The 15,165-nt window shown below is 51.1% G+C and overlaps 1 protein-coding gene across 1 annotated transcript in view; it reads right to left on the reverse strand.

Moving 5' to 3' along the window:
- STYXL2 (serine/threonine/tyrosine interacting like 2) overlaps positions 1-9,826 on the reverse strand; it is a 74,292-nt gene extending 64,466 nt beyond the window's left edge. The window contains exon 1 of the mRNA XM_076053765.1: positions 9,422-9,826. The gene's annotated coding sequence lies outside the window, so the exon portion shown is untranslated. The remainder of the gene's footprint in view (positions 1-9,421) is intronic.
- Positions 9,827-15,165: the final 5,339 nt, after the last annotated feature.

Genomic DNA, 15,165 nt, shown 5'->3' on the forward strand with positions numbered 1-15,165 from the left:
TGAGTGCTGCAGTGAGTGTGAGTGCTGGAGTGAATGTGAGTGCTGGAGTGTGAGTGCTGGAGTGAGAGTGCGTGCTGGAGTGTGAGTGAGTGCTGCAGTGAATGTGAGTGCTGGAGTGAGTGTTAGTGCTGGAGTGTGAGTGCTGGAGTGTGAGTGTGCGTGCTGGAGTGAGTGTGAGTGCTGGAGTGTGAGTGAGTGAGTGCTGGAGTGTGAGTGAATGCAGGAGTGAGTGTGAGTGCTGGACAGTGAGTGTGAGTGCTGGAGTGTGAGTGAGTGCTGGAGTGTGAGTGAGTGCTGGAGTGTGAGTGCTGGAGTGGGAGTGCTGCAGTGTGAGTGAGTACTGCAGTGAGTGTGAGTGCTGAAGTGTGAGTGCTGGAGTGTGAGTGAGTGCTGCAGTGAGTGTGAGTGCTGGAGTGTGAGTGCTGGAGTGGGAGTGAGTGCTGGAGTGTGAGTGTGAGTGCTGGAGTGTGACTGAGTGCTGCAGTGAGAGTGAGTGCTGGAGTGTGAGTGAGTGCTGGAGTGAGTGTGAGTGCTGGAGTGAGTGCTGGAGTGTGAGTGTGAGTGCTGCAGTGAGTGTGAGTGCTGCAGTGAGTGTGAGTAAGTGCTGGAGTGTGAGTGAGTGCTGGAGTGTGAGTGCTGCAGTGAGTGTGAGTGAGTGCTGGAGTGTGAGTGTGAGTGCTGGAGTGTGAGTGCTGGAGTGTGAGTGTGAGTGCTGCAGTGAGCGTGAGTGCTGGAGTGTGAGTGAGTGCTGGCGTGTGAGTGAGTGCTGGAGTGTGAGTGAGTGCTCGAGTGAGATTGAGTGCTGTAGTGAGTGTGAGTGCTGGAGTATGAGTGAGTGCTGGCATGAGTGTGAGTGCTGGACAGTGAGTTTGAGTGCTGGAGTGTGAGTGCTGGAGTGTGAGCGAGTGCTGGAGTGAGTGTGAGTGAGTGCTGGAGAGAGTGCTGGAACGTGAGTGCTGGACAGTGAGTGTGAGTGAATGTGAGTGCTGGAGTGAGTGTGAGTGCTGCAGTGAGTGTGAGTGAGTGCTGGAGTGTGAGTGCTGGAGTGTGAGTGTGAGTGCTGCAGTGAGCGTGAGTGCTGGAGTGTGAGTGAGTGCTGGCGTGTGAGTGAGTGCTGGAGTGTGAGTGAGTGCTCGAGTGAGAGTGAGTGCTGCAGTGAGTGTGAGTGCTGGAGTGTGAGTGAGTGCTGGCATGAGTGTGAGTGCTGGACAGTGAGTGTGAGTGCTGGAGTGTGAGTGCTGGAGTGTGAGCGAGTGCTGGAGTGAGTGTGAGTGAGTGCTGGAGAGAGTGCTGGAACGTGAGTGCTGGACAGTGAGTGTGAGTGAATGTGAGTGCTGGAGTGAGTGTGAGTGCTGCAGTGAGTGCTGGAGTGTGAGTGAGTGCTGGACAGTGAGTGAGTCCTGGACAGTGAGTGTGAGTCCTGGAGTGAGTGTGAGTGCTGGAGTGAGTGCGTGTGCTGGAGTGTGAGTGCGATAGTGTAGCGGTTAGCGCTCTTCGCTATGATCCTGGCGACCCGGGTTCGATTCCCGCTCACGGCCAACACCAGTGACGATTATCTGAACCGGTCCCGGGCCTCCCCTAGGTCGACTCAGCCTCAAATGAGTACCTGGTGCGGTGTGTAAACATTGCCACTAGGGAGACAAAGGCGGTCGGGCTTGGTGCGGGCCACCCACCCCCTCGTGTACCGTTCTGGACTTCATAGGTGCTCGCTAACAGCACTTGCCCCTACAGTCTGTTAAGGCTATATGGGGGATCTTTGTCTTTGTCTTTGTGTGAGTGCTGGAGTGTGAGTGAGAGTAAGTGCTGGAGTGTGAGTGAGTGCTGGAGTGTGAGTGAGTGCTGGGGTGTGAGTGTGAGTGCTGCAGTGAGTGTTAGTGCTGGAGTGTGAGTGAGTGCTGGAGTGTGAGTGAGTGCTGGAGTGTGAATGTGAGTGCTGGAGTGTGAGTGCTGCAGTGAGTGTGAGTGAGTGCTGGAGTGTGAGTGAGTGCTGGAGTGTTAGTGTGAGTGCTGGAGTGTGAATGTGAGTGCTGGAGTGTGAGTGCTGCAGTGAGTGTGAGTGAGTGCTGCAGTGAGTGTGAGTGCTGGAGTATGAGTGAGTGCTGGAGTGTGAGTGTGAGTGAGTGTGAATGCTGGAGTGAGTGTGAGTGCTGGAGTGGGAGTGTGAGTGCTGGAGTGTGAGTGAGTGTGAGTGCTGGAGTGTGAGTGTGAGTGCTGAAGTGTGAGTGAGTGCTGGACAGTGAGTGAGAGAGCTGGAGTGTGAGTGTGAGTGCTGCAGTAAGTGTGAGTGAGTGCTGGAGTGTGAGTGCTGCAGTGAGTGTGAGTGAGTGCTGCAGTGAGAGTGAGTGCTGGAGTGTGAGTGAGTGCTGGCGTGAGTGTGAGTGAGAGTGCTGGGGTGAGTGCGAGTGAGAGTGCTGGAGTGTGAGTGAGTGCTGGAGTGTGTGTGAGTGAGTGCTGGAGTGTGAGTGAGTGTGAGTGCTGGACAGTGAGTGAGTGGTGGACAGTGAGTGAGAGTGCTGGAGTGTGAGTGTGAGTGCGGCAGTGAGTGTGAGTGCTGGAGTGTGAGTGCTGCAGTGAGTGTGAGTGAGTGCTGGAGTGTGAGTGCTGGAGTGTGAATGTGAGTGCAGGAGTGTGAGTGTGAGTGAGTGCTGGAGTGTGAGTGAGTGCTGGAGTGTGAATGTGAGTGCTGGAGTGTGAGTGCTGCAGTGAGTGTGAGTGAGTGCTGGAGTGTGAGTGAGTGCTGGAGTGTTAGTGTGAGTGCTGGAGTGTGAATGTGAGTGCTGGAGTGTGAGTGCTGCAGTGAGTGTGAGTGAGTGCTGCAGTGAGTGTGAGTGCTGGAGTATGAGTGAGTGCTGGAGTGTGAGTGTGAGTGCTGGAGTGAGTGTGAGTGCTGGAGTGGGAGTGTGAGTGCTGGAGTGTGAGTGAGTGTGAGTGCTGGAGTGTGAGTGTGAGTGCTGAAGTGTGAGTGAGTGCTGGACAGTGAGTGAGAGAGCTGGAGTGTGAGTGTGAGTGCTGCAGTGAGTGTGAGTGAGTGCTGGAGTGTGAGTGCTGCAGTAAGTGTGAGTGAGTGCTGGAATGTGAGTGAGTGCTGGAGTGTGAGTGCTGAAGTGGGAGTGAGTGCTGGAGTGTGAGTGCTGGAGTGTGAGTGCGTGCTGGAGTGAGTGAGAGTGCTGGAGTGTGAGTGAGTGCTGGAGTGTGAGTGTGAGTGCTGCGGTGAGTGTGATTGCTGGAGTGAGTGTGAGTGCTGGAGTGTGAGTGAGTGCTGGAGTGTGAGTGAATGCTGGAGTGTGAGTGTGAGTGAGTGCTGGAGTGTGAGTGCTGGAGTGAGTGTGAGTGCTGGAGTGTGAGTGAGTGTGAGTGCTGGAATGTGAGTGCTGCAGTGAGTGTGAGTGAGTGCTGCAGTGAGAGTGAGTGCTGGAGTGTGAGTGAGTGCTGGGGTGAGTGTGAGTGAGAGTGCTGGAGTGTGAATGAGAGTGCTGGAGTGTGAGTGAGTGCTGGAGTGTGTGTGAGTGAGTGCAGGAGTGTGAGTGAGTGTGAGTGCTGGAGAGTGAGTGAGAATAAGTACTGGAGTGTGAGTGAGTGCTGGAGTGTGATTGAGTGCTGGGGTGTGAGTGTGAGTGCTGCAGTGAGTGTTAGTGCTGGAGTGTGAGTGAGTGCTGGAGTGTGAGTGAGTGCTGGAGTGTGAGTGTGAGTGCTGCAGTGAGTGTGAGTGAGTGCTGGAGTGTGAGTGCTGCAGTGAGTGTGAGTGAGTGCTGGAGTGTGAGTGCTGGAGTGTGAATGTGAGTGCTGGAGTGTGAGTGAGTGCTGGAGTGTGAGTGAGTGCTGGAGTGTGAATGTGAGTGCTGGAGTGTGAGTGCTGCAGTGAGTGTGAGTGCTGGAGTGTGAGTGAGTGCTGGAGTGTTATTGCGAGTGCTGGAGTGTGAATGTGAGTGCTGGAGTGTGAGTGCTGCAGTGAGTGTGAGTGAGTGCTGCAGTGAGTGTGAGTGCTGGAGTATGAGTGAGTGCTGGAGTGTGAGTGTGAGTGAGTGTGAGTGCTGGAGTGAGTGTGAGTGCTGGAGTGGGAGTGTGAGTGCTGGAGTGTGAGTGAGTGTGAGTGCTGGAGTGTGAGTGTGAGTGCTGAAGTGTGAGTGAGTGATAGACAGTGAGTGAGAGAGCTGGAGTGTGAGTGTGAGTGCTGCAGTGAGTGTGAGTGAGTGCTGGAGTGTGAGTGCTGCAGTGAGTGTGAGTGAGTGCTGCAGTGAGAGTGAGTGCTGGAGTGTGAGTGAGTGCTGGGGTGAGTGTGAGTGAGAGTGCTGGAGTGTGAGTGAGAGTGGTGGAGTGTGAGTGAGTGGTGGAGTGTGTGTGAGTGAGTGCTGGAGTGTGAGTGAGTGTGAGTGCTGGACAGTGAGTGAGTGGTGGACAGTGAGTGAGAGTGCTGGAGTGTGAGTGTGAGTGCGGCAGTGAGTGTGAGTGCTGGAGTGTGAGTGCTGCAGTGAGTGTGAGTGAGTGCTGGAGTGTGAGTGCTGGAGTGTGAATGTGAGTGCAGGAGTGTGAGTGTGAGTGAGTGCTGGAGTGTGAGTGAGTGCTGGAGTGTGAATGTGAGTGCTGGAGTGTGAGTGCTGCAGTGAGTGTGAGTGAGTGCTGGAGTGTGAGTGAGTGCTGGAGTGTTAGTGTGAGTGCTGGAGTGTGAATGTGAGTGCTGGAGTGTGAGTGCTGCAGTGAGTGTGAGTGAGTGCTGCAGTGAGTGTGAGTGCTGGAGTATGAGTGAGTGCTGGAGTGTGAGTGTGAGTGCTGGAGTGAGTGTGAGTGCTGGAGTGGGAGTGTGAGTGCTGGAGTGTGAGTGAGTGTGAGTGCTGGAGTGTGAGTGTGAGTGCTGAAGTGTGAGTGAGTGCTGGACAGTGAGTGAGAGAGCTGGAGTGTGAGTGTGAGTGCTGCAGTGAGTGTGAGTGAGTGCTGGAGTGTGAGTGCTGCAGTAAGTGTGAGTGAGTGCTGGAATGTGAGTGAGTGCTGGAGTGTGAGTGCTGAAGTGGGAGTGAGTGCTGGAGTGTGAGTGCTGGAGTGTGAGTGCGTGCTGGAGTGAGTGAGAGTGCTGGAGTGTGAGTGAGTGCTGGAGTGTGAGTGTGAGTGCTGCGGTGAGTGTGATTGCTGGAGTGAGTGTGAGTGCTGGAGTGTGAGTGAGTGCTGGAGTGTGAGTGAATGCTGGAGTGTGAGTGTGAGTGAGTGCTGGAGTGTGAGTGCTGGAGTGAGTGTGAGTGCTGGAGTGTGAGTGAGTGTGAGTGCTGGAATGTGAGTGATTGTTGGACAGTGAGTGAGAGTGCTGGAGTGTTAGTGAGTGCTGGAGTGTGAGTGAGTGCTGGAGTGTGAGTAAGTGTGAGTGCTGGAGTGTGAGTGCTGGAGTGTGAGCGATTGCTGGAGTGTGAGTGAATGTGAGTGCTGGAGTGTGAGTGTGAGTGCTGGAATGTGAGTGAGTGTTGGACAGTGAGTGTGAGTGCTGGAGTGTGAGTGCTGCAGTGAGTGTGAGTGAGTGCTGGAGTGTGAGTGCTGCAGTGAGTGTGAGTGAGTGCTGGAGTGTGAGTGCTGCAGTGAGTGTGAGTGAGTGCTGCAGTGAGAGTGAGTGCTGGAGTGTGAGTGAGTGCTGGGGTGAGTGTGAGTGAGAGTGCTGGAGTGTGAATGAGAGTGCTGGAGTGTGAGTGAGTGCTGGAGTGTGTGTGAGTGAGTGCAGGAGTGTGAGTGAGTGTGAGTGCTGGAGAGTGAGTGAGTGGTGGACAGTGAGTGAGAGTGCTGGAGTGTGAGTGTGAGTGCTGCAGTGAGTGTGAGTGCTGGAGTGTGAGTGCTGCAGTGAGTGTGAGTGAGTGCTGGATTGTGAGTGAGTGCTGGAGTGTGAGTGCTGCAGTGAGTGTGAGTGAGTGCTGGAGTGTGAGTGTGAGAGTGCTGGAGTGTGAGTGCTGGAGTGTGAGTGTGAGTGCTGGAGTGTGAGTGCTGCAGTGAGTGTGAGTGCTGGAGTGAGTGTGAGTGCTGGAGTGTGAGTGCTGCAGTGAGTGTGAGTGAGTGCTGGAGTGTGAGTGAGTGCTGGAGTGTGAGTGCTGCAGTGAGTGTGAGTGAGTGCTGGAGTGTGAGTGTGAGAGTGCTGGAGTGTGAGTGCTGGAGTGTGAGTGTGAGTGCTGGAGTGTGAGTGCTGCAGTGAGTGTGAGTGCTGGAGTGAGTGTGAGTGCTGGAGTGTGAGTGCTGCAGTGAGTGTGAGTGCTGGACAGTGAGTGTGAGTGCTTTAGTGAGTGTGAGTGCTGGAGTGTGAGTGAGTGCTGGAGTCTGAGTGCTGCAGTGAGTGTGAGTGCTGGAGTGAGTGTGAGTGCTGCAGTGAGTGTGAGTGCTGGACAGTGAGTGTGAGTGCTGCAGTGAGTGTGAGTGCTGGAGTGTGAGTGAGAGTGCTGGAGTGAGTGTGAGTCCTGGAGTGTGAGTGCTGGAGTGTGAATGTGAGTTCTGGAGTGAGTGTAAGTGCTGGAGTGCGAATGAGAGTGCTGGAGTGTGAGTGTGAGTGCTGGAGTGTTAATGAGAGTGCTGGAGTGAGAGTGAGTGCTGGAGCGTGAGTGTGAGTGCTGGTGTGTGAGTGCTGGAGTGTGAGTAATGGAGTGTGAGTGTGAGTGCTGGAGTGTGAGTGCTGGAGTGAGTGTGAGTGCTGTAGTGAGAGTGAGTGCTGGAGTGTGAGTGAGTGTGAGTGAGTGCTGCAGTGAGTGTGAGTGCTGGAGTGAGTGTGAGTGCTGGAGTGTGAGTGAGTGCTGGAGTGTGAGTGCGAGTGCTGGAGTGAGAGTGAGTGCTGGAGCGTGAGTGTGAGTTCTGGAGTGTGAGTGCTGGAGTGTGAGTGATGGAGTGTGAGTGCTGGAGTGTGTGTGAGAGTGCTGGAGTGAGTGTGAGTGCTGTAGAGAGAGTGAGTGCTGGAGTGTGAGTGAGTGTGAGTGAGTGCTGCAGTGAGTGCTGGAGTGAGTGTGAGTGCTGGAGTGTGAGTGAGTGCTGGAGTGAGTGTGAGTGCTGGAGTGAGTGAGAGTGCTGCAGTAAGTGTGAGTGCTGCATTGATTGTGAGTGATGGAGTGAGTGTGAGTGCTGGAGTGAGTGAGAGTGCTGCAGTAAGTGTGAGTGCTGCATTGATTGTGAGTGATGGAGTGAGTGTGAGTGCTGGAGTCTGAGTGCTGGAGTGAGAGTGATTGCTGGAGTGTGAGTGAGTGCTGCAGTGAGTGTGAGTGCTGGAGTGAGTGTGAGTGCTGGAGTGTGAGTGCTGGAGTGTGAGTGCTGGAGTGAGTGTGAGTGCTGGAGTGTGAGTGAGTGCTGCAATGAGTGCGAGTGGTGGAGTTTGAGTGAGTGCTGAAGCGTGAGTGAGTGCTGGAGAGTGAGTGTGAGTGCTGGAGTGTGAGTGTGAGTGCTGGAGTGTGAGTGAGTGCTGCAGTGAGTGTGAGTGCTGGAGTGTGAGTGAGTGCTGCAGTGAGTGTGAGTGCTGGAGTGTGAGTGAGTGTTGCAGTGAGTGTGAGTGCTGGAGTGTGAGTGAGTGCTGCAGTGAGTGTGAGTGCTGGAGTGAGTGTGAGTGCTGGAGTGTGAGTGCAGGAGTGTGAGTGCTGGAGTGTGAGTGCTGGATTGAGTGTGAGTACTGGAGTGTGAGTGAGAGTGCTGGAGTGTGAGTGTGAGTCCTGGAGTGAGAGTGAGTGCTGGAGTATGAGTGAGTGCTGCAGTGAGTGTGAGTGCTGGAGTGTGAGTGAGTGTTGCAGTGAGTGTGAGTGCTGGAGTGTGAGCGAGTGCTGCAGTTAGTGTTAGTGCTGGAGTGTAAGTGCTGCAGTAAGTGTGAGTAAGTGCTGCAGTGTGAGTGCTGGAGTGTGAGTGAGTGCTGGAGTGTGAGTGTGAGTGCTGGAGTGAGTGTGAATGCTGCAGTGAGTGTGAGTGCTGGCGTGAGTGCTGGAGTGTGAGTGGTGGAGTGAGAGTGTGAGTGCCGGAGTGAGTGTGAGTGCTGGAGTGTGAGTGTTGGAGTGAGTGAGAGTGCTGCAGTGAGTGTGAGTGCTGCAGTGAGTGTTAGTGCTGGAGTGAGTGAGAGTGCTGGAGTGTGAGTGTGAGTGCTGCAGTGAGTGTGAGTGCTGGAGTGTGAGTGCTGGAGTGTGTGAGTGCTGGATTGTGAGTGAGTGCTGGAGTGAGAGTGAGTGCTGGAGTGAGTGTGAGTGCTGCAGTGAATGTGAGTTCTGGAGTGAGTGTTAGTGCTGGAGTGTGAGTGTGAGTGCTGGAGTGAGTGTGAGTGCTGGAGTGTGAGTGAGTGCTGGAGTGTGAGTGAGTGCTGGAGTGAGAGTGCGTGCTGGAGTGTGAGTGCTGCAGTGAGTGTGAGTGTTGGAGTGAGTGTTAGTGCTGGAGTGTGAGTGCTGGAGTGTGAGTGCTGGGGTGAGTGTGAGTGCTGGAGTGTGAGTGAGTGCTGGAGTGATGAGTGAGTGCTGGAGTGAGTGTGAGTGCTGGAGTGTGAGTGCTGGAGTGTGAGTGAGTGAGTGAGTGCTGGAGTGATGAGTGAGTGCTGGTGTGAGTGTGAGTGCTGGAGTGTGAGTGCTGGAGTGTGAGTGAGTGCTGGATTGTGAGTGAGTGCTGGAGTGAGTGTGAGTGCTGGAGTATGAGTGAGAGTACTGGAGTGTGAGTGCTGTAGTGAGAGTGAGTGTTGGAGTGTGAGTGCTGGAGTGTGAGTGTGAGTGCTGGAGTGCTGGAGTGTGAGTGCTGGACAGTGAGTGTGAGTGCTGGAGTGAGTAGGAGTACTGGAGTGTGAGTGAGTGCTGGACAGTGAGTGTGAGTGCTGGAGTGTGAGTGAATGTGAGTGCTGCAGTGAGTGCTGGAGTGTGAGTGCTGGACAGTGAGTGTGAGTGCTAGAGTGTGAGTGAGTGCTCCAGTGAATGCTGCAGTGAGTGTGAGTGCTGGACAGTGAGTGTGAGTGCTGAAGTGTGAGTGAGTCCTACAGTGAGTGTAAGTGCTGGAGTGTGAGTGCTGCAGTTAATGCTGCAGTGAGTGTGAGTGCTGGAGTGTGAGTGCTGGAGTGTGAGCGAATGCTGGAGTTATTGTGAGTGCTGGAGTGTGAGTGAGTGCTGGAGTGAGTGTGAGTGGAGTGTGCAATGCTGACCCGCACGCACTCTGCGTTTTCCACTCTGCTTTCACTCTTCCGCTGTCTCTCTCCTTTGCCCCCCAATCTCCTTATCTTCCCGGCGGCATCTCTCTCCTGTGCCCCCCAATCTCCTTATCTTCGCGGCGGTGTCTCTCTCCGCCCGTCCTGTCTCTCTCACTGTCCCCGTCTCCCCCCCCCCCCCCCCAGATATAAATAGCCCGGTGCTGCCACTCATCAACCACCGACCACTGCGCCGTCACCACCACCACCACGACCGGCAGCAGCAGCGAGCAACTCCGCTCAGAATGCGCCCATACGGCTCCTCAACACTAACCTCACCTTCTCCCAGCCGCCACGAGAGACGCGTCCCTCACACGCGGCGGGCGGGGGGGGCTGAGAGAGCGGGACGACCGCGGAGGGGACCGCCCCCCGCCGAGACGAGAGACCGATCCCGAGAGGAGGAGGTGGAGGAGGAGGAGGCAGAAACTCCGACACTCAGTCTCCCCCCGTGGCTCCACGTGCGGAATGCGATCAGCTGTTGCCCCGTGACGTCACGCGGCGGGCCTGCCGTGATCGTCACCTCAAGCAATGCGGGAGCGCTCTCGGCGATTCCGATGAATAGATTCGTGTAATCGCGATTTTTCCGTTAAAATTCGATTCTTTTTTGTTTAAACTCAATTTTTTCTTTCAATACTCATACTATACCGAAGTATAGTCCAGTGGTTCTCTCAACCGGGCTTACGCGGTACCCTGGGGGTACGTGAGGTGATTTATAAATGTGTGAAATTATCTCGTGTGTGAGTCATTGAATAATCATTGAATAGTCACATGAATAATCATGTATTAATCCGCCAAGAATAACTGCTATAAGGGGCCGTCTATAAATGACGTCACGCACCTGGGGGGGGGGGGGTCAGACATTTGTGACAATGTGCGACGAGGGGGGGGGGTTTAGAAATGTGACGTCACATCAAAATGCGCAACTTTAAATAAATATAGACAACACGTTCTACTTAATTAAATAGACGTTTTAATAAATGTTTTCTCCTACAACATCAGAGTGCAGCAGCACATTAAATACGCACTACAATGAGGATAGTTTAAAGCGATTTGAAGCATGTTTATATATATTTTTTGGGGGGGGGCAGAGCTTTGTGACGTCATATTTGAGGGGGGGTCTGACTTTTTGTGACGCCGTGTGACAATGGGGGGTGGGGGGACAAAAATTGTCCAAAATCGCGTGACGTCATTTATGGACGGCCCCTAAAATGTAAATCCATATGGTAACCTATAACGTTATGCAAGAGCTTTCTAAACTCATTGATCGTAAACAATGTTGGTTTTCCAAGCGTAACCAGCGAGCGTGACCGTATTACGTTACGCACGAGCATTCGTTGATTTTTTTGTATTCGCTTGTAGTTACTTAGCTAGTGAGGAAAAACCTAACAAAATGTAACATTGTTTTAAAATATTGATGTTCTTTATTCATAACGTTTATTTCTGAGAACCACGTTGGGTCAGGCAAGGGGGTAGAAACCACATTCTACAAGCGAGGTACAGCAGTAGCCAAGCAAGGTTGAGATCTACTGTCGTTTATTGCATTAGAACAACTAAGTTTGCCTGGCTGTAAGGACGCACGAGGCTCAAAATGGCATGCGGTCAGCAACAAAGAGCACTATTTGAATTCGTCAGTTATACAGCTTTCTTGAATTTGAGCAAGGGTAAATTATTATTACAGTAGTCCCTCGGTTAACGTTTTTAATCCGTTGCACGAAAACTCCAGTTAACCGAAATAACTGTTAATCGAATTCACTTATAAGTTGAAAAATAATTAAAAGTCACTAAGTTTGCAAGAGCGCTATTTCCACTGCCAAAACAGAAAACAAAATGTAAACAAAGCTAGTCGAGGTCTAAACGCTCACAACTGGGCGTCACTGTAATGCTGTGGAAGCTGCCTGGTCTGTCGCTCCACACGAAGCTTCGGATCTTCTCGGCCACAGTCATGCCCTCCCTTCTCTATGCTTGTGAAACGTGGACCCCCCTAATGGAACATTTTCGCCGATTATAAACATTTAGGCTGGCCTGCCTACGATCTATCCTGGGTTTTACCAAGCTGGATTGTGTGAGGTGCTCACAAATCCTTGAAAGATCTGGACACAGTGCTATCGGTGGGCTCCTCTCAGGAAAGGCTGCGTTGGCTGGGTCATGGAGCTCACATGCCCAACCACCGCATGCCCAAGCAGCTTCTGTTTGGCTGGATAGAGGGGCCTAATCATCGATGCAGCGTTTGCCATCCACAACCCATGCTCTCCGAGTTGCCCATTCACTAGCTTACTCGATGGTTGCCTTAGGAGGAACATGTCCAATCCGTGTGCGTGACTCATCACATCCCGTGTTGTCTTGTTGTGGTCTGGTACTGTTGTTGTCTTGGTGTGGGACTTTTGTTGTTGTTTTGCTGCCTTGCCCATGCTGGCATTTGGTGTTGGCAAATTGGCAGGAATTTACGTACTCGTGCAAGAGATGGACTGATGCGGTACGAGAGGATGTGGAGCTGAGTGGACTTTCTGAAGACTGTACCAGCAGTGTCAAGACCGGCCTCTATGGAGGAAGCTCGTCAAGGACGCTACTTGGCGGTTGGAGGCAGTCGCCCTCAAACAACAACGGAGGGCAGAGGAGCAACGCTCACAACGAGCGGAGCGCCGGGCGGCTTAAATGCAGCAAGTTGGCACAGTAGGGGGTACACATGGTGCATCGGCCACTCATCTCAGTCAGTCAACCCATGGCACCTGGGTTTGTCCTTTCAACGAGCCTTCGACACTTCACGTGGCCTCAAAGTGCACCTGGCCTGGCAGAGGCACCGTTGTGATTTCACCGTCACTTGCTGGCAAATGGCGGTTATTGGTATTGATTCCAATGGAGTGATATGTAATGGCATTTTTTTCTTCATATTTGGCTAATTTGGACAACTCTTGAAAATGACGTTATGGGATCTTGACTTTCCATTGTAAAGCAGACGGTGTATGATATATATTCAGTGGTTTGTACACACCGCAGGAACAACTATAGCGATTTAATACGTAGGCTTTCGCGACCAATATTATCCATAATAATGTTTTTTTGGGTTAGATCGTGTGTCGTTAAACTCGCCACCACCTGACACAGCCAATCAATAAGGGTTGGTACGTAAACAAAACGTGCCAATTAGTAAATTATCCTACATATTAGCCTACATATTATTATATTATTGTATACGGAGTAAAAAAAAAACATCTGTAGCTATTTCAGCAAAAAGTAAGTCGGGAGATAGGAGGAGGGGGGCCCACAGTCGGATCTTGCAAAGCCCCCCCCCCCCCCCCGCTCAGGAGGAGCCTCGTACCTCGCCGCGGTGCAGCTGCAATGCACAGTGGCACGGCGGGTCGTGCGGACTGCTCCATTTCAAACAATCGCTGGGTTTGGATTTTCAGCGTCTCATCACCAGTGTCAGGCATTGCTTGAAGCAATGCTGGTGTAACTGCCAGATATTTGTAGGCGAGGATTGCTTTCGACGTGCAGCTTCTTATCAGCAGTTTTCAGGCTTTGCTTGAACCAATGCCGATGAACTGCCAGATTTTTATAGGCAAGGACTTAGTTTCGACATTCAGTGTCTCATCAGCTGTCAGCCTTTGCTCGAACCAATGCTGGCAAAATGCTAATTGCATCCGTTAGCTACGTGTTCTATTTCGACGCAGTACTATATACTAGACCCACATGTGATCCTGCCGTTGAGGACATTATAAGTAAACATTTTATGATAGGCTCCGATGAATTATATAACTTGGCGAGTGGAAAGAGCCCTCAAAACCATGACAGTTCCTGACATGTGTCATTAGTAGCAAGCCTGTCCAGGGGCGACTCGTGGACGAATTCAGGAGGGTAAGCACAACCGTTGTATACATATTTTTCCCTACATATTCCCAACTGGTATTCCTGTAACGGGGAAAATTTCACTGCAATGTGACGCCAATCAACATTGCTTTTCCTTTGCCAATCGTTGTCTTTGAGGCACATGTAAAGGTGTTACAAGTGTTCCCCATCACTTCCTTCCGTCTACCCAGAGAAAACGGTATTTGTTGAGGATTAACCCTCGAGAGAGGCACACCTTAGAAAGGGGACAGGATGGGAGGTTTTTTTTATAACTTGGTAGACACTCGTTTCCCGGCCGAGCAAAGGACCCTAAGTCAGCCCATTTTTCTATGGGAATCATGCTACAAGCGTGTGGCCCTTTAAAAGAGGAAGGGGAAATCCGATCCATTTTGTGAGTTATCGCCCCCTTGTGGGAAGAACTGGCCTTAACAGTGGTACCGTGACAATGGGTCGCGTCGAAGGATGAATTTCATTGTATCGCAGCGAGGAGGCTGCTTCTGCTACTTTCCATAAAGTAGCACAAGCTATATATACCAAGAGATGTATATACAGTATCTTCAAAGGTTTGTTTTAAAACTGATAAGCCCTCAGGGATGACCTGTGGCTCGGGAATATGAGCGACAAAATATAAACGGGCTTATTTTACTTTGCCCGATTCCAAATTGGTGTGTGTGTGGAGATATTGACCGTGGTAAAAACCTACGTCTACCAAATTTGGCACGTTGATAATATGTCCCATTTAATGAAGAATCCATAAAAAAACAAATGTCAATCTGAGCGGCCATATTGGTTTGATAGAATCGGTCATCTTGGTATTTGTACAAACGTGGAACTCCCAACTCTCACATGGTAGACCTTCCGGCCAAGGATTGCTTTCTTCAAGTCCGCCTGTCGAGATCTTTCCAGCAATGTGTGTTTGCCCGCTATGCGATTTCGAGATGGTGATTAACTGTGAGCAGCCATAATAGGTGTTGCGATTTTTGGGCCCATGAATGGCAGAATGTACAACATTAATGTAACTGTGAATAACCCAACTAATAATATATCCATTGTAATTTATATGACTACATTAACCCCGCTCCCCTCTGGTCTTCGCACCTGATAGGCTCACAAGTGGTGACGTCACAGTTATCCCCATATTTAAAATCTAAACATGAGGATTTCTTCACAATTCTGGCTGTCGCCTGATGGAGCTGGTTGTAATTACTGATTAACCGTCGACTAGAATTGTAAATGTTCTGGGTTTACTCTCCAACACACAACCGGTGTGTTGAACAAGTAACAAATTGGCATGTTTTGTTTACGTAACAAACCTTACTAATCGGTTGTCGGATGGTGGTGGGTTTAACTACACATTTACGTGATCTAATCCCAAAAAGCCCTCTCTATGATGGAGATATAGCCATTGGTGCAAACTCCAAAAGGGAATTAACATTACGGTTAAAAGGCAAATATCTCTGCGTTGAAAAGTGTTTTAACAAGTGGAACTTAGTGCACCATATGATCACGTTCACCATCTATGAGGGGGTGAAAAAGAATCTATTCGATTCCGATTTTTTTTATTTGGGATAGGAAAATGTTCCATCTCCTATTGAGACTCCGTACCATTTATACCTCACGACCTACGGCATCCGAGATACGTAAGCTATAGTTTGTTGTATTCAGCTCAGAGAAGGTGATCTTCACTGTTCGATTACACTTCCCGAGAAAGCGTGGACATATATGTATTTATCTATTATTTCCCCATTCATCCCTATTGGGACGGGGACAGTCAATGATGGGTCTTTATTCGGCGTAAGAATGCTATGAGCCATTTCTCATTTCTCTCATCTCAGGTAGCTGAATGTAGCTCCATATACCTATCCTCCGTGTCAGCTTCCAAACTCTAACTCTAAATTATTTTTTACTGTATTACTCCTGATTTATACTGGCCAGGCGCATATTCTATAGCTCGTTGGCATCAGCTCATACGAGTGAGTTCAGCGCCATAAATATATCTGCTCTGTGGGGATGTTCCTATCACCGGAGGTACAAGGCACATCTGTGACATCGTCCATTGACACCCCATGCAATGTACACCTCAGCATTGCTTTCATTTGCCAATCGTTGTCCTGATATGGTTATCTAAAACTCTCACTTTTGAAAATTTGCTGAGTACATTTGTTTAGTCGGAGATAAAG

The sequence above is a fragment of the Petromyzon marinus genome, chromosome 62, assembly GCF_048934315.1.
Source record: "Petromyzon marinus isolate PM22_M1 ecotype Great Lakes invasive population chromosome 62, UKy_Petmar_22M1.pri1.0, whole genome shotgun sequence".
NCBI classification, from domain to species: domain Eukaryota; kingdom Metazoa; phylum Chordata; class Hyperoartia; order Petromyzontiformes; family Petromyzontidae; genus Petromyzon; species Petromyzon marinus.